The sequence below is a fragment of the Nelumbo nucifera genome, chromosome 1, assembly GCF_055504915.1.
Source record: "Nelumbo nucifera cultivar China Antique chromosome 1, China Antique-T2T, whole genome shotgun sequence".
Lineage (NCBI taxonomy): Eukaryota > Viridiplantae > Streptophyta > Magnoliopsida > Proteales > Nelumbonaceae > Nelumbo > Nelumbo nucifera.
Genome location: NC_142649.1, coordinates 179,134,690 through 179,162,329, shown reverse-complemented (window position 1 = coordinate 179,162,329; position 27,640 = coordinate 179,134,690). Strand labels below are relative to the sequence as shown.

The 27,640-nt window shown below is 36.6% G+C and overlaps 2 long non-coding RNA genes across 5 annotated transcripts; one reads left to right on the top strand and one right to left on the bottom strand.

Moving 5' to 3' along the window:
* The first annotated feature begins 621 nt into the window (after positions 1-621).
* LOC148804205 (uncharacterized) lies at positions 622-7,630 on the top strand. Of its 4 annotated transcripts, none has more exons than XR_016085597.1 (4): positions 622-889; positions 985-1,073; positions 1,284-1,317; positions 7,274-7,630. It is a non-coding gene; the product is annotated as an uncharacterized LOC148804205 (long non-coding RNA). The 4 variants fall into 4 exon arrangements; XR_016085598.1 differs by lacking the exon at positions 7,274-7,630 and adding an exon at positions 5,050-5,686; XR_016085600.1 differs by lacking the exon at positions 985-1,073.
* Positions 7,631-11,213: 3,583 nt separating this feature from the next.
* LOC104600337 (uncharacterized) lies at positions 11,214-12,186 on the bottom strand. Its single transcript, XR_016085595.1, has 3 exons — positions 11,898-12,186; positions 11,619-11,766; positions 11,214-11,411 (listed from the first exon to the last, which is right to left on the bottom strand). It is a non-coding gene; the product is annotated as an uncharacterized LOC104600337 (long non-coding RNA).
* Between the last annotated feature and the right edge of the window lie 15,454 nt (positions 12,187-27,640).

Sequence of the window (27,640 nt, the reverse complement as noted above, 5' to 3'; positions counted from 1 at the left end):
TAAAATAATTAATTGATCAAATTGAATATTAGAATATTTAATCGAGTTTGAATTCAACTATTAATTTTCAATATCCGTCAGATATCAAATCAAATTCAGATATCAGATTTCCTAATCAGCTTCAAATTCAGATATTGATTGATTCCATTTGAATTCGATAAATTTACACTCATAATGATCCCATGGAAAAGAAATAATTTTTGAGTGCTTCATTTACTTGAGGATGTAATACACACCTCAGGCTTTAATAAATTATTTATCCATGCATGCCAAAAATCACTAATATGTGATTATCTCTTCACTAATATCACTTTTTTGGATAAATCAATCATTGTACATCTTTACTTAACAAATGAAAGAACACTAGTAAATGCTCTTATATATGAAGTATTTTCCATAAAAACATACACTTACCCGGATATTTAACCATATAAGTCATTTATCAAAATGCAAACGAGATCCTAATATTTTTTTCCTATTTTGGGAGGATATTGAAGCACAGTCCAAGGTGGGCCACATGGACAGCTTTTAATCTATATTCCATGAAGAATTAGAAGAGCCCAACTCGGCTATGGTCCTTAAATTATTGAATTATTGTCTAGATGATGAACTGTTTTCCTGCTTCCCCTTTCAGTCTATTTGGTTTGTGCGACTGGAATGGGAAAACAGGAATATTTTCCCACATTTGTTTTGAGGGAAATAATGAGATGTGATGAGAACTAGGTTTTCAATTTTTAGGACGTGGGGTCTCACCAAATAGGTGCAACCCCACTGTGATTGGAAACCACTGCAAAAATTTTATCGAAGGAGGCAAAGTTGCATTGTCTTCTTCTCAACCACCATCCAACCATCTTTTCACCGGCGCCATCTCCGACAATCTTTCTTGGAGGTAAGCTAGTATTTGGGTTCCTTTCACGATTTTTGTTCCTTTCTATACCATTTTTATCTATTTTCATGAATGAGCTCCCCATGAGATTTTTCCAGTGCCTAGATCCATCTATGGTCGTCCAGATCCAAAAATACGTCGGGTCTACCATTGAAGGCGTTTATTTTAATGCCAAATCTATCATCTGGTATCTGTCTTTTTATAGATCTGCTATGTGTTATATGTTTGTTTCAGAGTTGCCGTTTAGATCTAATGATGTTGGTTTTGAATATATTTGTCTGTGTTAAATTTCTTCTGTTTGTAGAGTTGTTTTAGATTTGATCTCAAATACATTCGTCTTCTTCTCAATAATACTCAAACTCATATCTGTATTTTTTTCATTATTGTTGTTTTTTAGGTTATTCAGGCAACCCAAGGGGTTTTCAAGCTAGGTAATACATCTCAGTCAACCCACACAAGGGGTTTTCATTTTTTGTAGTGGAATAGTATGTACTTTGGGTATTTCGTACTCTGTTGCTTTGATATGATGAATAGCAGTAGTATATGCTGGTTTGAGCCAATCTAAGTTGGCTTTGAGATGATGAATAGCAATAGTACACAATTTATGTGTTAGTCAAACTGATTTCTTTACAGACAGTTGGCTTTTGCGTGATGTAAATATCAATCATTTTTTTATGTAAAATTTAAAGCTGAATGGTAAATATCAATCATCTAGGAAGAAGATGAAAAGTGGAACCAATGAATGGTAAAGCTGAATGATTCCATGTCTTCGTTCATTCTATGGACTATACAAACTGACTCATTCCATCCAATTGGAGCTGAGGTCCCCTGGTATGATCTATTTATGATCATGACCATTGATTTGATTGTAACACATGGATGGATTGATGAACACGAACTTCTCAATTAATCAAAATGGTTTTTTTTTTTTGGAAGCTGCATGTAATATACTTATTCTATAAACAGTAAAGAGTGTAAAACATTCATTTGTTTGGGTGAGTTGTGGTCAAATTGGCAGTGCAAAAGAATCGTGGTGGGCCTCTGGGTTCTGTGTCTGTCTCCTTCCAACCAAATCTAGTGATGATAACACACTGTAATTGGCTGGCTGATTATCATCAGACGATTGCCAATGCACATGAATGGACAAAACAGTAAAATCTATGACTTGAGGTAATCAAATCTGAGTAGTTGCGGAGGCTCTAGGAGCTTTGTGAAGAGCATATAAATCTGATGGATTGTAATTGTGAGAAAACTGAAGAAGTGCTCAAGCCCTATTGGCTCTGCAAAAATCCAGAGAGATCCCTTCCATTTCCAATAGGAGCATCAATGGTAAACACCTAAGCTCAAACAGAACCCTGCCCATGAAAACCTCTAGGTTACTAGCAGCCAAAAAGCTCTCATTCCCTTTCTATCATTTTGACTTCCTAAATTATTCAATTCCCCCGACCTACCTGTGGTAAAGTCATTGAAGCATGGCAGAATCACTTCTTTCAGCATTCATGTGCCTTAAGAGGCTTATAGGGTCTTGAGCAAAACTTAAGTTGAACTGTAGATTGCATAAAAATTTCATTCACACAAATTGGAAATAGTAGAATTTCTGAAACAAGGCTCAAATCCTTGAGAGTGACAGAGGCAGAAGGGGTGGTAGAAGATGTGGTGGTGAGCTGGGAGATGATGAAATCTGAGAGGAATTGCCATTAGGGATAGTGTGGCATTGGAAATTGGACTTCTAACATATGCATCACCTTGCCAGAAAGCAAGGTACATGGCACTTGTTAACTTAAGAAATGTAGCTCTCCTAATGCTGCTGCAAATTAGAACTCCAGGCAGTACCATCTTTTAACAGACCTTAACTTTTCCAGAACCTATGGAGAATCAGCTGGCTAATATACATTCGTCAAATAACATCAAAATAACTGGTAATATACTAATATGCACCTTGCCAAGAAAGACAAAATATATTGATCATTAGCATGCATCAGTGATACATGACCATGCTTCTGATCCCAATTAACAGATATTTTGCTCTTGGAAATTTCTGCAATCCAACCATTCCAGCCGCATCTTATATTTATTTATTTATTAAACTTTCATTATTCACAGATACACACTTGGCCTTGTCTCAATTGGGTTTCTGTTTTTTTCTCATAATTTGTTGTTTCTTTATTTGTGTTCTCAGACAATGCCCAACTCAATTTCCAGGTAGATTCAGACACCCTTTTTCATTATTCACAGATTCACACTTGGCCTGTCTCACATGGGTTTCTGTTTGCTAGTTTTTTCTTTTCTTTTTTTTTTTTTATCAAGTTGATGTTGTGAAGTTAGAGCAAGAGTTTTTGGGCTGGATCTTTCTTTCAGGGTATTAATGTAACCATAGATATCCAGATGATGAATTGCTTGTGTTTGAGTTGGGTGGTTATGATGGATACTGACATGGGTCCCTCCAACTAATTAGGTCCTTTCTATGATCATCAGTCCAATTAATCTTTGATTGTTTCACAAGATCTGACAGTGGGTATCCATCCATGCGTCAACATAGTCTTGAGATCATTGTACTAGTACTATTCATAGTAAGATTGGAAATATATGTATATTAATGCCAATATTTGCATCAGATATTAAATGCTAAATGACAAGTTTTCTATTAATTTCTCAAGATGTTGTAGGTTAAGGACCGGATTCCTTGGTTCTAAAATAACCAGGTTGCCACTGTAGGTAAGGAATCTGCCATGGAATTCGTGGTCATGCCTTCTTTTGCTTTGAGAAATTGATTAATTGGTTTGTTGGGGGGAACAAGACAATCTCTTGATATCATTTGAGGAAAGTGATGAACATGGAATAATAATAAAAAAAATAAAAATATTTCCACATTTGGAGTTCTCCAATTCCCAAGCAAAACCACTTGGCTTTTTAGACCAGTCCGTGAGATTAGACTTCTCCACTAGGACCCATGTACCCCTTTTTTCTTAATTGACAGTTCACTCTCAAAATATTTAATTTCCCATTGTTCACTCTCACACTTCACTCTCAAAATCCATAAAAATTAATTTTACTAATAAATCCACGGTTAAATATCATCTCAACATGCTTTCTTTTTAATGATAACCGACTGCTTTAATCTTTTGTTTGTAATTTTATAAACCAACTTGTTTTATTTGCTCTGACTTTCCTTGATGATCTTATTAGCTTAACCTTAAGTGACGCCAAAGGGCTTATATATTTAAATTAGTTTGAGGAATCCTACTTTTATCCTTTTTTCACACAAATTTTGCTTTGATAGATGGATAAAAGAACTTCTGATTGTAGTGGTCGGTGCTGCAACCACTGCAACTACATTGACATTGACCATTCTACAAGAATGGATGGACTACATGGATAGGGAGCCATTTGTCAATTAGAACTTAGAAAGACAAGATTTATTGGATCGACTATTTAGGGGAAGACCATTTGATTGTTATAATCAGTTGAGAATGGGGAAAGAATCATTATATAAGCTTTGCAAAATTCTCCAACAAACCGACCAATTGAATGACACGTTATGAAGTACCGTGGAGGAACAAGTTGCTAGATTCCTACACATATTAGCACACAATGTTAGGAATAGAACAGTGGGATTTCATTTCAGTAGGTCTGGAAAGACTATGAGTCGTCACTTTAACTTGGTCTAGATGCAGTTTTAAGTCTAGAAGATAGGTATTTAATCCAACCAAATGGTGCAGTAGTACCTCCTGAGATTAGAAACTAAGCTGACTTTTGGCCATACTTTAAAGTAACAAACACATCAAAGTTTACATACATATAAACAATATACACTATTTTTAAGCATTAAAAATTAAAATACACTATCAAAATGAAATGCTTCGTAGGATTGTATTGGGGCAATTGACGACACACATATACCTAAAGGTTCTTGCTGCAGATGTACTTTTGTGGTCGTAAGGGTTACCTGACACAAAATATTCTTGTTGCATGTTCATTTGACCTATGTTTCACAATGTATTACTTGGATGGGAAGGTGCTGCATTAGATTCACGCATGTTAACTAATGCACTAGTGAGAGAACATAAACTATATGTTCCTGCAATTATTAATACAAATTATAGATGTTGCACAAGTAGATGTGGGGGTTTGTTTCTAATCTTGTTCTTTATATATTTAATTAGGTAAATATTATCTTGTGTATGCTGGGTTTTCTTTAAAGACTGGATTTTTAACATCGTATCGTAGCACAAGATACCATCTGAAGGAATGGGGAACACATCAACCTGAGAATCCAAAAGAATTGTTCAACCTCCGTCATGCATCACTTAGGAATGCAGTTGAACGAATCTTCAGTGTCCTTAAGATACGTTTCCCGATTTTGGTTTCTGAACAACATTACCTATTCAAAACTCAAGTGATGATAGTATCTGCTTGTTGCATATTACATAACCATGTCATAGGAGTGAATCTATATGATCCGATCATATCTGAGTATGACCATGATGGAGGAGAGATGCAGACTTGGATGAAAATGATGGAGATGAGTCAGATGATGAGATGGATACCCAAACACAAACATCTCAACCTTCCCAACACCTCAGTAGAAATGAGCAATCTAGAGAAGGGAACCGACTCAGGGAGGAGATAGCTAACCAAATGTGGGCAGACTACCAAGTATCTCGGTCTAGGCACCGAAATTAATTTTAGTTGTTTGTTTTTATTATGTGGGATCTTGCTCTGAACTTGTATTTTTAAGTGTACTCTACTCTTGTACTGATTTTAAACATTTTAATATTCATCATATGTATTGGTGGGTTTAGTAGCTTATGTTATTGAATTTGTTATGTGTATTGTATTTGGTACCATGCATGTAATTGTGTGAAAGCGTGTCATGTTGTATTACATGTATGAAATGACTAATTGCTCTATGACTTTTTTATTTGAACTGGCAATGGACTTTGCACCTGCTCAAGATGACATTAGGTTGGTCAAGCTTAACATGTCATGGACAACCTATTAATAGAGATCCTCATTGAGCAAGCAAACCTTGGAAACAAGGTTAACAAAAGTATTAAGGCTCTGTCATATAATGCCGCTGCTAGGGCTATAAGCTTGACATTTGGGGTGGACTACACCTATAACAACATTCAAAACCGCTTAAAAACAATAAAGCAAAACTTCACTACTATATCAAACATCCTAAACTCAAGTGGTTTCTCATAGGATAACCTTACGAAGACAATAGAGGCAGAACCTAAAGTATGGGCTAAATACATCCTGGTAAGATTGATTTAATATTGTTTAGTGTATAAATCTTGGCATTTTCTATTGTAATGTGATGATGATAAAACTATTCATAACAAATGGCCAGGCACACCCTAAGGCAAAACAGTTTAGAAGGAAGACAATCCATAACTACGATCAACTTGCAATAGCCTGTGGTAATGATCAAGTAACTAGGACTGGAGCTTTACTGCTAGGGAGGCACTTGCATGGGAGACAACCTCAATGACTCCAAATAACATGCAAGCAATGTAGGAACCAGTGTATGAGGAGTTAGATGAGGGGGACAATGCCAGTGACACTAACCTACAGGCTAGGCCACCAGAAGAGGGTAGCTCTGCTAAAGGGAGAAGCTCGTTGGGGACAAGAAAGACATATGCTAGCATTGTTTCTAATGAAGTGCAGACAATTGCCCGAAGCATTTCGTCGCTAGCAAATGTAGTTGAGAATAGCACATCTCTCTTAAAGAATGACCAAATTTTTTAGGATGTACATAACCTTTGGGATGACAACCCGAAATTCCTCATTAAGGTGATAGACTTCTTATCTCAGTTAGAGAATAAGGCAATAGTATTTTATGCCCTTAGGCCTCAATTGAGGAAAACGTGACTGGATATGAAGCTTGCATCCGAATACTACATTGGATGTTGACTTCTCTTTAGACATTGATAGACACTTGAACTAATTAGATATCCATTGCATCATTTTGTTACTGACTTTTATTGGGGTGCATTGGATATTATTTTTGAGATATTGTATGAACATATACACAATGATTGAGATGCTATATAAACTTTTTATTGCGACTTGTTATTCACAGGTTGTGAATGTATGATATGGGTCACAGGTTAATTAACAAGTGTTTGGTGAAACCAAACATCTTGCAACTTGATTGATTAATGGATGATATAATTACAGGTTTAGTTACAAGTTTAAATGCATTGAATTTAATCCATTGCAATTTGTGATTGTGATTTTTCTCTTTATATGGTAGTGCTTGGTTGTAAATGTATGATATGGGTCACAGGTTAATTAGCAAGTGTTTGGTGAAACCAAACATCTTGCAACTTTATTGATGATATAATTGCATGTTTGATGAGATATATATTTACATCTGTATAGGTACTCATATGGCAAAATATTACATTGTGCTCAAAGGCCGTCGACCAGGAATCTATTTCACGTAGGCAGAATATAATGCCCAGGTGCATAGGTTTAGCGGAAAAATTTTTTGCTCCTATAATACTTACGAAGAGGCAGTATTCCAATTGTAGCAGTACCAGTGCAATATGTATCCAATACCTCAGAACTCCACAGTAGGGAACACTTCTAGGATCCATATAAAGGATACTAGCACGAAGGTGAAGGCACCAAATTCCTGTGTTGGTCATTAGTTTAGTGGTTATGTTAATATTATACTTGTTTAAATGATAGCTGCAAATATTTGGTAATTAGGGAATTGACCTATGACATGTTTGATGAAACCGTTTATATTAGTTATTTCAAGTACGATATATATTTACTATATAGGAATTTTTAATTGTGCCATGTCATCACGTCGCCCCAAAACAAGTCTTGTGATGTGAAATTGGAGAATGTATGGATTTGTCAAACTAGAATAGATCCAACAATCCTGTAAAATTTTCTCAGCAATCAAACACTAGAAAGCAGATTTGGTAGGATAACTGGTCTCAACAACCAAACACAGGTGACAGATTTGAGAAAAAAGTTTTCCCTTCTCATCACATCCTTTCTCAGCAACCAAACAGTCCATTGGGTCAACATGTCAGAAGTTTAACCGCTAGGGTCGTCTAGTCGTCAAACAAGTAAATTCTTTAACTCTTAAGCGATTCGGGTGAAGAAGAGACACGGAAATCTGACTGGTGATGGGTTGACAGGTCTAAGCAGTCAGTTTACTTACAAGTTGAAAACAAAATGCATCAAATTAATAGGTCAATGCATGGTTCAACTGTCCAAAGACTCCAAACTCATTTTTTCAATTGTTCAAACCGATAAGTCATTTACCAAATCAACAAAATCCCCCCTCTCCCTTATAATATGCTAGTATACACCCAAACTGAAATTATGACAGAAAAAGTGGTCCAACCAATTGGATTAATGATGGGTTGTAAATACTACCTTACACCTTAAATCAAGGTTTTTAAAAATGATTTAGACAACGAACCGGTCAGGGGTCCAGTTCTCGGGTTGAATGGTCAACCAATTAGACCCGTTTTGACAAAATAAATAAATAAAGAAAAAATGATCAAAACCATTGAATGGTTCGAATGGTTCAACCGCCCAGGTCAGCGGTTTGCTGACCAAATAAACGTTTTGGCAAAAATCCGGTTTTGGGGAAAACCAGAACCAATCACCTGACCAATTCCCAATTTTTTCGGTCCAACCGTCCGGTCTGATCTAGTTTTGAAAACCATGCCTTAAAAAATTCAAATGCCAGTTATCCAATCTCGATATTATATGGTGGGCACGTATAAGGTTATAAGACTTTAATCCACAATAAGGTTGTGTTTAATACTATTGCTGTTTTTATTTTTTTGGTAAACAAACAATAATTCTGTTTCCTATATAAAATGTTTTGGGTTGATTAATGTATTGGTCAGCTCAAAGTGTTTAAGCTAGAAACAGAAATTGTACCAAATAAAACCTAATTATTTGATCAAACCACAATATTTCTCAAACCAAGATAAAGAAGGAAAAGTATTAAAAATGGTATAATGTATTCTCATTTCTCAATGGAGACAATTTCTGACTATTTGCATTTCTCCGTTCCCCATCAACCTTGTTAATTTGGAAGGTTAAGAGATGTGAAGTAGCTCACAAATAATTTCAATCCATTCACCCCATGTTTGTCTTTTTAGTCAAAAGAATATTAAATGCAATTACTCTTTTATCCCACACCATGGTAATGTGCTTTGCGTAAAAAGGTTTCGAACAGTTGAAAATGACAGTAAATACGAATTCTAAGACATGTTTTCATTTAATTTAAGATCGTGGAATGCATGTTTGTACCGATCACAACTGATACTTATTTGAAAAGAATACTAATTTACATAGGTTTTAAAACTAGACGACTGGATGATCGGATCAGAAAAACTGGACCGTCTTTTAGTAAAAAACCGTTGATATTGTCATAGTGTTAAACTGTTAATTTATGATTTTATTAATTCTAAAGACCAGATCAATTGGTGTTTGGCTGATTTTTTTGGTTGTAATTGAGTGATGCCCATCACTTCTCTTTTCCCTGGGCAAATGCACCCGAGTAAGGGTGTCAATGGACTGATTTTGGATTGGACCCCACCCAGTCCAAATTCAATTTGAACGGACCCAATCTGATTCAAATTGGATTGGACTTGATCCATCTATAAAAAAATTATATTGGATTAAGCCAATATCTAATCCATTAATATAAGATAAGAATATATATGTCAATGGATCAGGTTCGGGTTGAAACCAATCTAAATTAAAATGAATTTAAATAGATTGGACAGTCTAGACATTGAATTGGACCAGTCTAAATTGATCCAAAATATTCATTGGATTGGATTAGACCTGATCTATTTATAATAGACCCACATTGAACTGAATCGAATTGGACCAAATCCACTCCAATTCACACCCCTGCACCCCGAGCAGCTGTAAATTGAGTCCGGAACTCTGAATTAGCTAAACTTGAACTGTATTTTTGACGGTTTAAGCAATAATAACACTCCACATCAGCCATAAATTGCATACGCCCCATAACCACTCAACTTCCCTATTCACATGCATGGCTGACGTGTGACGTTATTATTGGTTAAACAGCCCAAAACGCAGCTTCAAGTTGATCTAATCCGTGATTCCTCGCGTAACAGTGACTAGTTGACTAGTTGATGTTTCTGCGTCACTATAGTCACTAGTTGGCTAAGACTCTTCTCACTTCTCAACCTCCCATATAAAATCTAACATTTCGCTGCAAATTAATTAAAACCCTACTCTAGGATTCTAGCCTCTAGGTTAGGGTTTCGTATACACAACATTCAGAAAACATATAAAAACTTGAATCTGAAGGCGATGATCTGAAAGGGGCAGGCCGGTCGGGTCAATCCCATGAGCTAGGTGATTCTACAAGGTCACCTATATGAGATTGTTAGCATTTTAACCATTAGATCAGTATCACAAGGAAATCATGGTTAGCTGTGAAAACACAAAATACAATGTTAAAAAGCGACAATTGTGCAGGATTAATAAATCAAAGCTCTTCGTTGGTTGAATTTAGAATCAATAATGCTGATGCTTGCTGGTTTTTTACTCTCACCACTGCACTATATAGAGTATATATATATATATATATATATATATATATATATATATATATATTATGTATGTGTGTACACTTAGACATCTGAACTTGAGTCGAGGAGATCCGATCCCTGTACAGACTTGACAGCCGAAATTATTGAACTGGAGGTTAAGGTTCCCCACCATGGACAAGGGGAGATGGTCATGAACAAGTTGCATGTGATGACAGCATCATACTATGACCTACATGTCAGCCTTTTTATCAAACTTTGTCGAAAAACAGAGATGATTCTACACATCTCTATCACAAATATATATATAATTCACACAAGAAGGAAAAAAGAGAATCTGCCTTCTATAATGGAATGCTTCAAACATTTTACTTGGAATTCACCTTGTTATGCTTGTCTTTGTAAAGGAACTGATGTGATTGACACTGATATATACATCAAGTATCAACCCATTCGATTCAAACCCAAATTTATTGAGGCCCAAGAGATATTAATTAGTAGAGTAAAATATGATGCCTAATAGTCTTATATTAGCTCTGCAACAGAAGTTAGTAGAGAAAGCTATAACTGGGTCCGAAAGACCCATTGGACCTGGTTAGACGCAAGGCTTCTGTGTGCACATCCAAGCTTCAAAAACTAGATATATGGTTTGAAAATGATGGTATGGAACAGATCCCCAAAACCAACCATCATCCCAGTTTTTCACCAACATTTACTACCTGCAGGCTGCAGACTTGAAGGCTGGAAGAAGCTTTAACAAACTCAAGACGCAAGTGCTCTTTATATAAATTAAACAACATATATAGTTACAAATCATCATGCCAACACATACCACCTCCCCGTCACAAGGAGTATGTGTAGCAGATTTATCTCTCTTCTTACATACACTAAGCAAGCTCTTGGTTCTTCTCTACAACCCTCACTCCCTTGGCAGATCTAAGCATGTTGGCCTGGTTTATAAAAGAAAACAAAGAGAAAGAAATCAAGGACAAGAAGAAAAATAAATCATTAGTTTTGTCAAGACTGGTAACAATGATACATTCAAACACGAGGAGTTTATATGTATATATATATATATATATATATATATATACATATATATATATATATGTATATATATTATAAATCAAACAGCACATCAGTACTAAAAACATTACCTGATCATCAGTAATTTCTACGGCAAACCCATCAACAATAACCAACGAGAATCTCTTGTTATATGTCCCCGGTTCCAGCGTGGAAGCTAACAACTGATCGTGCTTGTTACTTAGATACAAATCAAGCTCGTAAGCCCCTTGTTTTGTTCTGTGTACAGAAACCAGAGAGAGAGAGAGAGAGAGAGAGAGAGAGTATTAGTGTATTAACTAGACCTTGGTATTGGGAGAAGAACAAAAAGAAGATAGAAAAACAGAAGAGCAAACACAACAGAAACACACCGATCAGCTCGAAGACGCTCGTATTCCGGATCAAAGTTCATGAACACAAAGTACAGCTCGCTTGCTCTACTTCCCATCACCGGTTTCTTCCACTCCTCCGCCTTCTTCTTCGTTGGGCTTGTGTAGTATAATAATACTAATAATAGCTAGTAATAAACTATATATATGCCAAGCATAAACAACAACACTAGATACGAATATGGTTTCTGGTATCCCAACCCATTGGTGCTATTTATACAGATGTCGAGATCCACTGATGACTGAACTCTGCAATTAAGAACCCATTGATACTTCTAATTCTGAGACAAAACAAGCAGCATTGCTATATCATATATTATCCCAAATTGCCCATAAATTTATAAAATTTGCATAATTTACCCTTCCCTTGCTGTTTTTTGAAACAAAAAAATAGGACCACCATTCTCAATTTTCTTTGGGAGTTTTGTCTCCTAAACAATTCTTTTATTGTCAAATTAGCAGAGTTAATTCATCTCTTAAATGCATGACTTCACGCCTATGCTAAAACAGTGAAATATACAAATAATATATTTACTGATAGTATATTTCTCACCAACCATATGGCACCAACTATATCAAATACCAGTAAACGCCCCAAATAAATCCATTTTCTTAATCAATGTTCTAACCCCGATGAGAATCTAATCAAGCGGGTCAAAGTTGCAGTACATGATTCCATATATACAAAAACTATTTAATCATAGTCAAACCCCAATTTTCTAATCCACCACCACATGGGTACCCGGCACCACCCTTTAACCTTGGAAAACCAAATTAATAATCCATGATCAAATAAATTAAGACTCCATTTGTTTCAGGATAAAATAGGTGAGAATTTTTTTTTTGTTTGTTTTTTCAAGCTGAAAATTAGATAAAGAAACTGAGCCTCTGTTGGTTTAATTAAAGTTTGTGTTAGTTTCTGCGCGTGGACTATAGGTAGTCTGGGGTTCCTAATCTCAAACATATATAAATATATCTTCAAAGTGATGAACGTATAGGTACGTAGGAAGAGTAAGCTTAAGTAATAAGGAATAGTTGATTAGTTGATTAATCAAAATGTTGATATTGGAGAAGACTGATTAATTGTTTATTTAGGTAAGCGGAGCGGAGAGCGTGGCGAGTGGGAAGGGGGGAAGGGGAGATGGGGAGATGGGGAGAAGGGGTACAGGGTGTTTGATCAGCACAGATTTCCAAGCCGGACATGCGGATTTTTACCTTCACAAATCACATGAATCAAGTAGAGGGGTGGCTATGATTCGGGCGGGGACCATGAGCTAGATAGAGACGACTACGACTAATGGCCGGAGCTTGCAGTGGGTCCCTCGTCCCCGCAACTGATGAAGTAGAGGAGGGTTCGTTGAAGATTCACGGTCCCAACGTGAGTGCAAGCTGTAACGCCGAGTACTGAAAGCCCATTTCATTTTGGGGAAAACGAGTGGAGACCCGTGCGATGTACGGGTTTTGTTAATTAACAATTAAACAATCAAGACTTATTATCATTACGGGCCTTAATTGACTCAATTTTTTAAAAAACGGGTCGCCGTATACCCGTTTATGGGAAACGGGTTTGACGTAAGCGAATCTTAATGACCCGTTTCAGCCACCTTCTTCACCCGGACGTTGAAATGGGTATCGCAATGACCCGAATCAATCTATTCACTTTTTTTAATGATTTTTGCTTTTTTTTTTTTTCTTTCGGTACAAAACCTATGCATTTGTAAGAATTACAAAGTGAAAATTGATCTCGGGAAGAGTTTGCAGCATTGAAACTTTGAAACTGAAATGTCTGCAACAACCTTGCAACCTTTCAACGTTGAGACTTTGAAACTGCTAAAATGTCTGCAAACCTGTAAGCAAAAATGCAAGCAAACCTGTTAAACTTAGCAAAACCTGCAACTTGCTGGGTTTGAGAGGAAGAAGAGTTCAGTTCAGAAGCAAAATCCCTCAGTTTATTTACTGTTTTGAGAGGAAGAAGAGTTCGGTTAGGTTGGGCTGAGATGTTTTGGCTCCCAAAGGCTTCTTTGGGAACCCAAGAACACTGAAACAGTTGAGACGTTTGGGCTCCCAAAGGGGTAGTGAATTAAGTGCCTCAATTCTTGCTTGGGACAACCAAGAATTCTTACTTTTTCAGTTACCCTCAGTTATAATTGGAGCACATGATGTTGTTATACGCATATCGAATTGATATTTTCAAAACTGCCCCTTTAGAGACCGTTTTGCCCTCTCCTTTATTGAGTCTTCTCAAAATCCTAGTTCTTAACCTTTTTTTCCTATTGTCTTTTTTAGAGTTAAATGAACGGGGTATTGTAAGCAACACAATGATTTGTGCATAAATTATACCCGTTTCTATTATATTGCAATTTTATTCTCTTATCTATTCAAATTATGAATGGGTATTTTAGTAAATTTATCTATTACTATAATGTTAATTAATAGACTTGGACTTGAATATTGATTTATAAAAAAGTATAAAATACCTTGTTGTCACAAATGAAACATGCATATTGGCATCTGGGGTAGGTATAGGTTACGATTAGACCTGTTCATGGGCCGGGTGGCCCGACGGGCCGGCCCGGCCCGGCCCGGCCCGACTCCCGGACGGGCTTGAACAGGATTTTTGGCCCGCGGGCTTAACCTCGGGCCAAAAAGCCCGGTCCGCATAAAATTCGAGCCGGGCTCGGGCTTTGCTAAAATAGCCCGGCCCGAGCCCGGCCCGGCCCGACTTATAGTTAAACTTAAGTAAATCCGGCCCGACCTATAGTTAAACCTAAGTAAAAACCCTATGTGATGTCTATTTGAATAAATTTTTTGATTTGAGGTCATTGATTCACTTGTAGATCCATTGTTCATTTAAATAGGGGAAAAAACATTTAAATTAAAATAGAAAATGTCAGAAAATTTTGACTTTCTTTTATTAGATCGGGCTTCGGGCTCGGGCTCGGGCTTCGGGCTTTTCATCAGGGCCGGGCTCATGCCCAAATTGTAGGCCCGTTGGTCGGGCCGGGCTCGGGCTCGGGCCTAACAGTTTTCTGTTAATAAATAGTCAAAGCCCAGCCCGGCCCATGAACAGGTCTAGTTACGATATCTTTGATCCTTCCTTCAATAGAATGTGTGTTCACCCTTAATCTTTACCGAGATGGTTGGGCTTGGGCTCTGAAGAATGTAAATATCAATCCTCGGCTTGACTTGAATCAATTTGGCTCATTCAAGCAATCCAGGGGTGAGATGATAAGCCCTAAACATCCAACCGATAAATCAACTGAGGAGTGGTTTGTTGGTCTGTTAGCTGCTCCAACATTAATGTATATGCCTATAAATATATCGAATCCAAATCAAATCAGGCTAGATTCGAATTTGAAACTGATTATGAACACTAATATTCGAATTTGATTCGATATCCGACGAATATCAAATTTTTGAGTTTGAATTCGATTTCGATTATCAAATTGATATTCATGGTGGCCAGTGAGAGGTGATGGCAGTGCGGCAACGGAGAATGAGAGATAGAGAAGATTATGGTTGTCGTCGATGATGGTGGTTGCCGTCGAGACTACTATCACTGACGATGGCAATGTGGCGAAGGAGAGATAGAGAAGATAATGGTTGTCGTCAGTGATGGTGGTTTCCATCGAGACTACTATCACTCAACTATTGTCACTGACGTTGCTGTTGCCTCTGGCCTGTTGGTGATGGTGGTTGCTCAAGCAACGTCGAGTTGCTAGTGTGGTCGGTGTGGTTGCTCAGGCGACGGTGGCGGCAGCAGCGGCGGCGAAGGGAGGATTAAGGTTAGGGGTTGCAAGGAGATGGAAGAGAGAAGAAAACCTGGGCTGAGAAGAAAATATTGAATGATTTAGGGTTTAGGGCCGGCTGACTGGGGGTTTGAGAAACAAATTTCCTCATTTACCCCTAAGATATTTTATATATTACATTAATGTACAAATATATATATATATATATATATATATATATATATATATATATCAGTTCGGATATTTATTGGATCGAATCAATGCATATCCGAATTTGATCCAATAATTTAATTGGTAAATAATTAATATTCGAATTCGACCGAATATCCGATTCGAATTATCCGAATTCGATTCGATTGTGCTGAATCTCGGATTCGAATTCAGATTTTCAAATACCGTTTATAGGCCTATTAATGTAGAATCAAATTCCTCAACCACTAGAGGTGTAAAGTGGGCCGAGCCGGGCCGGCATGGCATGGCCTGCGTGCCGCCACGAGCTATGTCGTCCTCCCTGGGGGAAATTTTGGGGGTCGGCCACGAGGACTTGGGCCAGGCCAAGCTGTAGGTCGTGCCAAGCTGGGCCACAAGGCAGCCCTTAGGCCTAGGCCGAATCGGATTGCACTGTTTTTTATTTTTTTTGAAAATTTTGATTTCTTTTCTAAGTAAAATTATAAAACTAAAATATTTAACTTTCCAATGAACTTTAGGAATTAGGAACTATTTAAAAAATTAAGAAATGAGAAATCTAAGTTATTTAATACATAAATGAAAAAAAATACTTAGCCAAATTGAAATAAGAATGATGGAATAACAAATTGGAAGAAAAATAGGAATTTTATTTCATTTAAATTTGAATGGTACAAATTAGTGAATTACAAATACAATGATTGGCATTGGATGAATGAAATATAAAAATGGAATAAATTAATAAAATACAAAAATACAATATGGTTACAAATTGAAAATGCAAAATTACATTGTTTAAAAATTAATAAAAGATATTAAGTAAATTAAATAAAATTTAAAAATTTTACAATAATTTGAAAAAATAAAAAATTCTACAAGTAATCAAATTCATGAATCATCATTCATGACTTTCATCATCTACTTCAGGTGAAATGTCTGGTGTTGTATCATGCCCTCCCTTATCTTGTAATCTATCTTTTGCATCTAGCCAATCCTTGAAGCAGATGCACATCTCTATGCTCTCATCGTTCATGCAGTTTCTTTTGTCATCCAGCACCCTGGTACTTGCACTAAAACAAGACTCCGATGGAACTATAGACACCAGAGGGGTTAGTAGATCACATGCCATGGGGGCAAAAATTGGATAATTTTTCGAGTTCACTTGATACTTCACCTAAATTAGAAAAATTTGCTTGCAAATAAAAATTAAGTTCAGTAAATGAACTTGTTGTAGAACTAGCAGATTTATGCGTTCTACTTATTAAATAAAAAAAAATTCTCTTCTACTAATACGCTCAAAGTAAAAAGGAGAAGAAGAAGATGATGATGAACAAGTTGTAGGAATTCCTACAACTTCAGATTCATACAAACTATACATTTCAAATAATAAATTATTAATTTCTTCTTTTTTATTTCCTATATCAATATTCATATTTTCATAATATGTTTCAAGTAAAATATCTAAACCATCTTTACTAATCCTGGGGTCTAATATTGTTGCTAAACAATAAAGGGGAGAAATGTTCTCCCAATATTTTTTAAATTTATTTTCCATAATTTCAACAATACATTGAAATTGTGGATTATTTCTATATTTGGCAAAGCAATCACTAATTACCATTAATTGATACGGTAAATTACAACTAGTTGGATAATAAATTCCAAATAATTCATCTATTATATCATAAAAATGTTTTAAAAAATCTCTTATGTAGATTGTCATTTCCTAGTCTTCCTCAAATATCATATCATTAGGCATTTTTAAATTATAAAAATCAGAAAAAATTTGTTTATGAGATATACAACATTCTAACATAGCATAGGTAGAATTCCACCTATGATTTACATCTAATATAAAATGTTTATATTTTAAACCATAATTTTGGCATAAATATTTAAATTCTTGTTTTCTTGCCCCTGAACTTTTTATATATAATACAATTTCTAATTTTTGAAATAATGATCAAGGCATCTTGAATACATAAATTTAAGATGTGACATGCACATCTAATATGAAATAATTTACTATTTAAGCATGGTTTTAATTGAGATTTTACAATATTTATTGCAAAATCATTATTGCTAGCATTATCAAAACTAATAGAAAATTCCATAAGCATGCAAAGTATTTAAAATACTTGCACCAATAGTTGGGCCACTATGTGGCCATTCAAGCCTAGTAAAACTTAAAATTCTTTTATTCAAAAGCCAATTTTCATTAATGAAATGGTTGGTAACACAAATACAACTAATATTAAATTTGGATGTCCAAACATCTGAAGTAATTGCAACTTTAGAATTAAAATTTGCTAACATAGAAATTAAATTTTGTTTATATGAATAAACAAATTTTAAAGCATTAGTTCTTATAGTATTCCTAGAAACTTTTTTATATCGTGGGTTTACAGAACTACGCAGCCATTTTTCTAACTTTGGATCTTTAGCTAACATAAATGGTTGTTCTTCATGCACAATATACTTAGCAAGTTCTTGTCTCATTTTTTCTTGTGAATGTCTAAAAGTACCAAAACTAATCCCCCTCCCAATCTGTGTTTGGGTTATTTCTCTCTCTCCATCTTCCTCTCACTCATGTGTGAGCAGATGTCTGCCCAAATAACCCGTACCACCCTTGCTACAATAATTAAAGTATTTCCTACATTTTTGACAAACGGCCCTTTTTCCACTTCCCCTCAATATCCTCTACTTTGAAAATTTTCCAAACCGGTCTACTCAGCTTAGAAGCCCTCCTTTTTCACATAGTCCTACTACTACTGGGGGTGAGAGCTCCACTTCTATTGACATCAAACGCATCAGTGCTAACACTAATACTATTATGATGCGATTGAATGTCATCCATGGTGAACATGTTGGGGAATCGGTTTTGAGATGGACCGACCATTTTTTTTAATTCTAAAAAGATAAAAATTAATCTAATTCGACTTACTCAGATTGTTGGTTCAAAATCCCAACTTGATTTCAACGGTTGAAGCCTTTCAACGTCCAAGCCTCCCGAATTAGACAATCAGCTAATCAGAATTTCTCAGATTGTAGATAATTGAGAATGTATGAGTATGAGAGAGAGAGAGAATTAAGAGAATTGTTGAATTGGTGTGATGAGAATAGTGGAGGATAAGGCTATTTATAGGAATTGAACATAATTCAATTGCCCAAAATATCCAAAAAACTATCTGTTATTTAGTTGTTGGGAGGGGTATTTTGGTCATTGTAAAGCTACTTATAACTTTACCCAAAATGCCCCCTAAACTACCCTCCCCCCCCCCAAAAAAAAACTGAAACTAGCCGTTGGGCCCCTTTGGGAGGGGGGCCCAACGGCTATATTCCCGAGCACGGCCCATTACGGGTCTGACAGGCCATGCTTCATGCCGTACTGCAGGCTAGGCCGTGCCGGCACGTGAGCCATGGGCGGCACGACATGTACTGTCATGTCGTGCCGTGTTGGCCCAGTACAACACGGACCTCTGTACCGAGTCTGACATGGCCCAACCCGATTTACACCTCTATCAACTACCGACTTCGGAAAAGGGGATTATTAATGATGTATAACACCAAATATCAAAAGAAAATCCAACAGGTAATTTTGAACCTATCGTAAAATTTAAATTTTTACTTGTTTCATCCACCCCAACACTGTAGATTTTTGGTTGTATTATGTATGAAGTATAAACCCTCTGTAGTCGATTCATGAAACATTGTACTTGAATATCTGGAATCGTATGATGGTTAATGCCATACAATGGGCTGATATTGGTCCCATGGCTACTTGATCAGCCCTGCTGGCTGCTGTTAATTCAGAGACAGTAGCTATCTATGTTCACTTTTACAATCAAATCGACCCTTTGAGTCAGAATAAAACTATTGCTTATGTTCTCTTCCAAAAAAATGCATGTATTTGAATTTTGCCCATTAAAAAATAAAAACTCAATTAAACAATCATCCATTTGTTGTGGTGGTGCAAAGTATTTCGAGACATTCAGGCGCTTCGATCCATGTTTCAAAATGGAAGTCCGATTTAATACGCACCTCTTTGTTAAATGCATGAACATAGAAAATTTAAGTCGTTAATTTTAGTCATGCAATTTTTAATTAACGAGGTAATGGTCTCTAAATTTGTGAAATTTGTAACAGTTTAGAAAAGATACATTGAACTTAGGGTCTTATATTTAAAGATCAAAACTGTTTAGTATGTATCCAATAGTCTACTGTGGTCTGCCGGGCTGTTAATTAAACAAAAGATTTTATGCCATTTTGGACTTTTAGAAGCTTTTTTGGGTATGTATCTTTTCAATTTCATTGTCAAACGGGAAAAAGATCAAAATTTGATCTTCCAAACTTTGAAAAACCCAAAAAAAAATACATGAAAAGACTTGTAAAACACCACCTAAATTAGCAGAACTAATTTCAGTCTTGGACACTTTATATTAGTAACTAGGGAGCTGTTTGGCAAGTCTTTTTGGAAAGATCTTTTAGTAGTTCTAACAGTCAAAAGATGTATTGAGCTTTTGCATTAAGATCTGAGCAGCTTGAACCCCGTTTGGTTAATGTATGTCTTTTTGTGCGTCTTTCCACACGAAGGCGAATAAAAAAAAAACACAAAAGCTCCATTTGGAGCTTCCTAAAAATCGCCCGATTTGGGATTCTTATGTCTTTTCAACATGTCAACTTTTGGCAGCTAGATCTGCCACAAACCAAATGGGAAAAAGCCGAACCACGGCCTGTCAAGCTTGTAAATAACCAACAAACCACACAAAAAGATGCACCAAACGGGAGGCATACTCTACCTTTTGACCAAACAAAAACATTTAGTTTCCGTTTGGTTCGTAGTCAGAATCAGAATCAAAATCAAAATCTTTTGGAATCAGAACCGGAATGGTATATTCTCACAATCTGTTTGGTTCAGATAGGAATGGAAATGGGATTTCATTCCCAAGGGAGGGGCAAGGAATGGCCATTCCCTCAAATGGGGGAATGTCATTCCAACAAGAATGGGAATAGGATTCCAATTCCGCCCAACCAAAGAATTGGAATCAGAATAGCCCACTCTGATTCCAATTCTGGACCCCTATTCTTGTGATCCAAACGAGGCCCTAATCATCCTAGAGATGGAGAGGCTATGAGGCCTTAATTTTGATATATGAGTATGGACACATTCAACATTTAAGCTAATTAAACATGTACACACTCGATGAGGGTGTTTGGAACCATGGGCATTTATTAAATAAACACTACCACATAGGCGCCACTTCAGCATTTCCCCCATTATGTGAATCCGTACACATAGGGACTTACAAAAGTAGACTTCAGTTTATGTGCATGCCTACAGTTGAGGAAAGCTTCATTTTAACGCTTCTTTGGGATAGGTGTTTATTCACAGTTTTGCTGATTTGATGCCTAATGGCGCCCAAGCATCAATAAATAGGTTCATAATTGCTTTTCTCGATTTTCTAAATAAATCAAATATAAAGCATTTACCCAATAAATACCCACAGTTCCAAACATTAGAATTTAGAAATTCATCGAGTCAACGACTCAACATTGTGGAATGAAGATTTTAAATCCCACAAGTTAAAAAATTCTGATCAACAAATTAAGGAGAACCCATAAACTTGTGAATTTATCTTCCAATCCACTTCAAACCTGTTTTAGCTTCTCTCTTATTAATCTTGGATAAAGCCTTTTATATTCAAATTCAGGGCCCGTTTGACAAGTCTTTTTGAGAATATCTTCTTGTAGCTCTAACAGTCAAAAGACGCATTGAGCTTTTGACATAAGATCTGGGTAGCCCGAAAACTGTTTGGCAGATGTGCGTCTTTTCGTGCGTTGTCTCCGGTCTTCTCGCACGAGATTAAAACTCGAAAGACGCGGGAAGCTTCACTTGGAGCTTCTCAAAATCAGCCCAAAATGGGCTTCATGCATCTTTTCAGTGTCCCGTCTTTTGGCGGCTAGATCTCCCGCGTGCCAAACGAAAATAGACCGATTTTCGGTCTTCCTGGCTTTAAAACAATCGAAAGACCGCACAGAAAGACATGCCAAACGGACCCTCAACTAAGGGGGTTTCTTCAATGCCAATTATTATTATTATTATTATTATTATTATTATTATTATTATTATTATTATTATTATTATTATTATTATTATTATTATTATTATTATTATTATTAAAACCATTCGGTGTTTTCTTGATTTGAGTTTCAAAAATATATTTTTCTAAAAATGATAAATTATTTCTTAAAACAAAAATACAGAAAACATATACTTGGTTGTATATGTATTTTTTCCCAATGAAACAAAAAGCTGTTCTTGAATTCCTGGTTTAAAGTACATTATTTTCCATCCGGAAATGTAGTATCACGTTCAAAATTCCTATAATATTTGTACTATAAAACCATCTTTTTTATGGTTTCAAACAAGGTCCAAAATGTTGATAGGTATTGATTGATACGTATTGTATCGATAGGTCACTGATACATTAAATAACAATGCTCTGGGGGCTTGACCAATTTAGGGGGTAGATATTCCTAAGACCTACCCCTTGACCTATTTAAAAAAAAAGGTGGGCCCAAGGTTTAAAGTACCCCTTGTGTGTATTTTACATCAGTTCGGTTTTATATGCATTTGGAAAGAGGGTATAAAACTATATTTCGGTTCAGTTTTGTGTATGTTTGGATGGAGTGTAGTTTTACATTGATAATCGATATAAAATCTCATCAACTCTAAAGTTTTACATAGATAATCAATGTAAAAATTACATCGACTTTGTCGATGTAAAACTTTACACTCTTCTACTCATCACTATTTTCAAAAAGCAACGGTCACTTTCTGATTCAATGTAAAACATCATCAATGTATTTTTACACTGATTCCAAACACAACCTTGATTTCAAAACATGAATATTTTTTAAATCAAAACCAATTTACTATACATCCAAGAATATATAAGCATTCATGTTATAAATATAAAACACCACCTAAACTTATTTAACATTTAATAATACATGCGAATAGGACTGTCAATAGTACCTTAAACTCAGTGGCCCGATCTGACATCCAATCTAATTATCTATAATGTGTTTATGAAATTGAATTAGATTTAGACTTTGCAATTTGTACCTAATTAATAAGTGGATTGGATTCGGATGTGACTCCATTAGATCCGATTAAAATTTGAATCCAATTATATTATTGATTTTAATGTATAAAATTTATATAATTATATTTAAAACTATAAGAAAATTTTTTTAAAAATTAAAATAGAATCGGACTAAACTTGAATGCAATGTGGATCCATTAGGATTCAAATTCAAATCCAAGGTCTTCAGATTCAATCAAATTTTAAATAAAATTTTTAATAATTAAATCACAATTTGGATTTTGTAGAATCCTATATGAATTCGGTCCATTTACAGCCCTGCGATGATAAAGACTTGATAGGAATTATTGTTTAGGAATTTATAAGAGCATTGACCCTATGGAAAAACATCGGAAATAGCAAGAAGATGGATGGAGTGGGGACATAGAGGTAGGGATGCAAACAGATCGGATCGGATCCAAATCAGGGTATATTCGAATCCAATCCGACACTGTTCATGTCGGATCTGATATGGCTCAATTTGAGTTTGAATCCTATAAGTAAGTCAAATCTTTAGATTTGATCTGATCCGATTTGTTTTCTTTAAAAATTAATAAATTATTAAAAGAAAAATAAAAAATATAAGTATTTTTTAATTATTTTCATCACATATATACATATTTTTTATATAAGAAAAATAAATAATATAACAAATTAATAAAAATATAATATACATATTTATAAATATATATAATATATCAGATCGGATAGGAGTGATCCCAATCCGATCCGGTTTATAAATATCTAATCGATTTATCCGATCCGAATAGGGATGATCCGATTTCGACCAAATAGGATCGGATCGGTTCCTAACACTATCGATTTGCACCCATACAGAGGATCCCACCCCAATCGGGATCAGTAGGGGTAAGGGGTGATCCTCCCTCTTATCTAATGAGATTCCTAAGCGAGAGCAGAAAATGCTGATGCAAACATAAAAAGGAGCCATCGAAGCAGAGTCCCTTTTTTGTGATCGTACAGCCAACTGTCAGTCAGGTGGTGATCCAATTTCTTACGTCCTGACCTGAAAGAAGCCTCTAGCCTCTAGCGCCAAACACCCGCACGTGAGAGATGAACAGTATTGTTTCCAAAGTACTAAACGATCCGGACTCTCGGACAGACACAGAATCATCGATGTGTTCCCGTCACACTGCACACTATCTGCCTCTCTCCTTCGTCGTCTCCGTGACTTCGTGGCTTCTCTAAAATTTAAATTGAAAGCAATATAATACCATAAGCCCTTTTTTATGTAACTAAGCCCATATAAGTTTTAAATCCTTAATTTTTTTAAAGCCCATAAATATTTTTACACCAAAAAACCGACACTCAAATCTACAAAAGCAACCAAAACAAACCAATTCCCACTAGACGCCAAGATAAAGAGGACTATCGTCAAGCAAGGCCTCTGCAATTGATATCAACGGAAAAAATCACCAGCAAACGAAAGTCATAATACTTCAATAGTGACTGAAAAGCCATCAAAGACACCCGAAGTAATAAAGTACAACCAAAACCTGAAACACCTATTGAAAACCACAAACAAAAAAAAAGAAATTAAAGCTAAACATACCAAAGACCCTTGACAAAAAAAAAAAAACTTCAGATTAGTGAGCTTGGGCCCACAACCACGTTCACTACAGAGGAAAGGCGAATATTAGAGTCTGACCCAGCCCTATTACTAACAAAGTTACGAGAATTATGAAATTTGGTTTTTGTGGGCAGGGGCGGAGCCAGGGGGATCCAGGGGAATTTTCCCTATGGTTCGGAAAATCCCCATTGTAGTATAGATTTTCTCCACTCTCCATCTCAATGGTTGGCCCAATTTATGGGCCCATCCATACTTTATTTATGTTTTGACCCCCTTATAACAATTTACTGGCTGCATAGTATTGAACAAGATGCATGTCTTCTTGTGATTGCCTTTCATTAATGGAAACCATATCAATTGAAAGATGGTATTGACTGGTTCCAAATTTTTTCTAGTAACTGGTGACTTCATAAACTTAAGGAGGGAGAAATCAGCAACATGATTAGCGCAGTCACCTTCTTTGCCGGAATTAGAGTTTCCTTCATTAAGGTTGTGTTGGCATCCTGGTATTGTATAAATGTTGCATTTGTATGTATTGAAAACCTCCCTTATAGTATTGAAAAAACCTGCAGTTATCTCCCTTTTTTCTATTGCCATGGATAAAAACGTCTGGCCAAATGCATTACTTTTTCAAAAGTACTGATGTTATCCTTATGAAAATATACTTAAAATACCTCCAAAAATTTTCACTTTTAATTAAAAAAATATCTGAATTTAGATAAAAAAAAAAGAATAAAGTAATTTTACTATATAAAAATGTTAAGTCTAGTGAAGTTTATAAGAGTAAATCCATGTGAGAGCCGATCAAAGCAACGAATGAGGAGGCCTCTGTTGCAGAGGAGTCACTGATGGGGTTACGGTACGGGAAGAGAGAGAGATGAGGCATCGCCCGCGAGCCCGGTGGAAGACCAAGCAATTGGAGAGAGATTACGGCCTTCTCAAATCTAATTACAACACTCTGAAGGAGGACCCTTGCAGCAATCAAAATCTAAAGTAGCTTCCCCTTCGAATAGAAGAAGTCGATGTTGGGAAGGTAACGAGGGTGGCCCACAGTCGAAGCCAACGATTACGGAAGGTTGGCGAGAGGAGAAAAGTGAACATCCGACGACAAACACATCGATTGGGGATCAGAGGGGGAAAGAGATGGAGAAGGAAACAGGCTAATGCAATTTCTCGGATCAGTTCCCGGTTGGGTATGAGAGTTTGCACAAGCAGACTTTATGTTGGATCAGTTCTCAGTGCGACCACGATGAACCAGATCTCTTTTGAGAATTGGATCTGTCAGCAAAGTTGCTCCTGCTGATCTGGTGTTGACGGAGACAGTCGGAGAAAGATACAGGAAAGAGAGAGAGGTCGGAGGAGGAAGGGGTGTCAGTTAAGAGGAAGGGGACGAGGATAATTCACGTGGTATCAGCGTGTAATGTATGGATTTTGACGAAATATTAAGGGATGTTAACATTAATGATAAAGCTAGACAATTGTAAAAACAGTATGGTAGCATCAGTTAATTTTCAAACAGTTAGGCTCAGTTTGGAAGTACAGCATAAATACATATAAAATAATACAAAATACAAGGTTTTAGACTCTACATATTTATATTTATACTTCTTCCAAATGGATCCTAAGGTACACTTAGTTTAAGAAATTTACCCTTTGCCAAAAAAAAAAAAAGCTCTAAGTCGATATACATAGAGCAGAAGCCACCCGAGTACCCGAGAGCGACAATCCTCAACTCCCACGTAACGTCAAGGCTAAGAAAGAAGACGGTCAGCTTTGGACCATCTTGTTCCCCAGTCCCCTCCTCTCTTCACGGCTAACCCAATGCCCACCCGAGCGAACTGCTAAGCTTAAGGTTTATTAATATTTAGCTTGAGCAGGAACGTTTGTTCCCTTCCTATCACGTGGACGGTTAACCTCATTGCACGCTCACCCTTCTATTCCCATCACCTGCCCGAATCCGAACCCACTCTTCCCGTCTGTATAAATGAAATGGTTGCCCCAACTTCTTCCCCGTGCTCTCTCTGCATGCAGCTAATACACCTTAATTAATTTCTGCCGTTCTACAATGGCAACCAGAGTCGCAGTCGCCACCTTCGCTTTCCTCTCTTTCTTTGTTGTTCTCGCCAACGCTCGGAATTATTTCCATTTACCCGACACTGTCATCACCGAATGGAAAGACCCCGTCAACTTGCCGGATTCTGACGCCAAGCCGATCATCCTCCTTCCCAGTGAGAAAGTAATTAAGTCCGAGAAAGCAACATCGCCCGTGCCAACTCCAGCTGCCGAACCTGAGCCTGAGGTTCGGACTATAGGTATCACCACCCAACCATTGACGTTGACCTACGACATCAGTTTCCATCCTCCGGTCAAACGTCATTTCCACCACATGCACGTGAAACGCCCGTTCCGGTTCCCTCTCCCTCTCAGCTGTGATCATCATTACGCCAAGAGCTTCCGTGGACCACGATTCATCGTAAAAGAGTTCTCGTTCAGAAACGACATGCTCACGGATGAGCCCGAGACGACTGAGAGTAGAATCAGCAGCTTCAATCCGACGTTGTCCGAGTACCCCGGTTACAAGCCCGGAAAGTTGAAGAGTTTTCCCCGGGGGAAACGTTTCTGGAAGAGGCCCTCCCACTGGAATAATGGGGTGAACAGCGACGAAGAAGGGTCGAATAATAATCCAATGAAGAGGCCCCGAGTAGAGAAGGCAGACGATGGGGAGGAAGATATGGATTTGTTGAAGAGGTTTCGGAAGTTTCTGGGCCGCTTCTGAATGCCAGACGTAATTTGAATCGTTCGTGGGTGGTCAAACATAGAAATTAGAGACTGGGGAGAGTAGATTATAAAGTATATATACATAGTTTGGCATCCATGATAGAGATGGTAGAGAGAAGAATCAACCATATACTTAGTATATGGTTGTATATGCATACATAACATATATTCTGTATACATAATAAATAAATATGTATATAAGGAGAGACAGAGAGAGTGAGAGACTCTTTGTATATACTCTCAACTGATGATGTACTTCCTTCTCTGTCTGTGTAT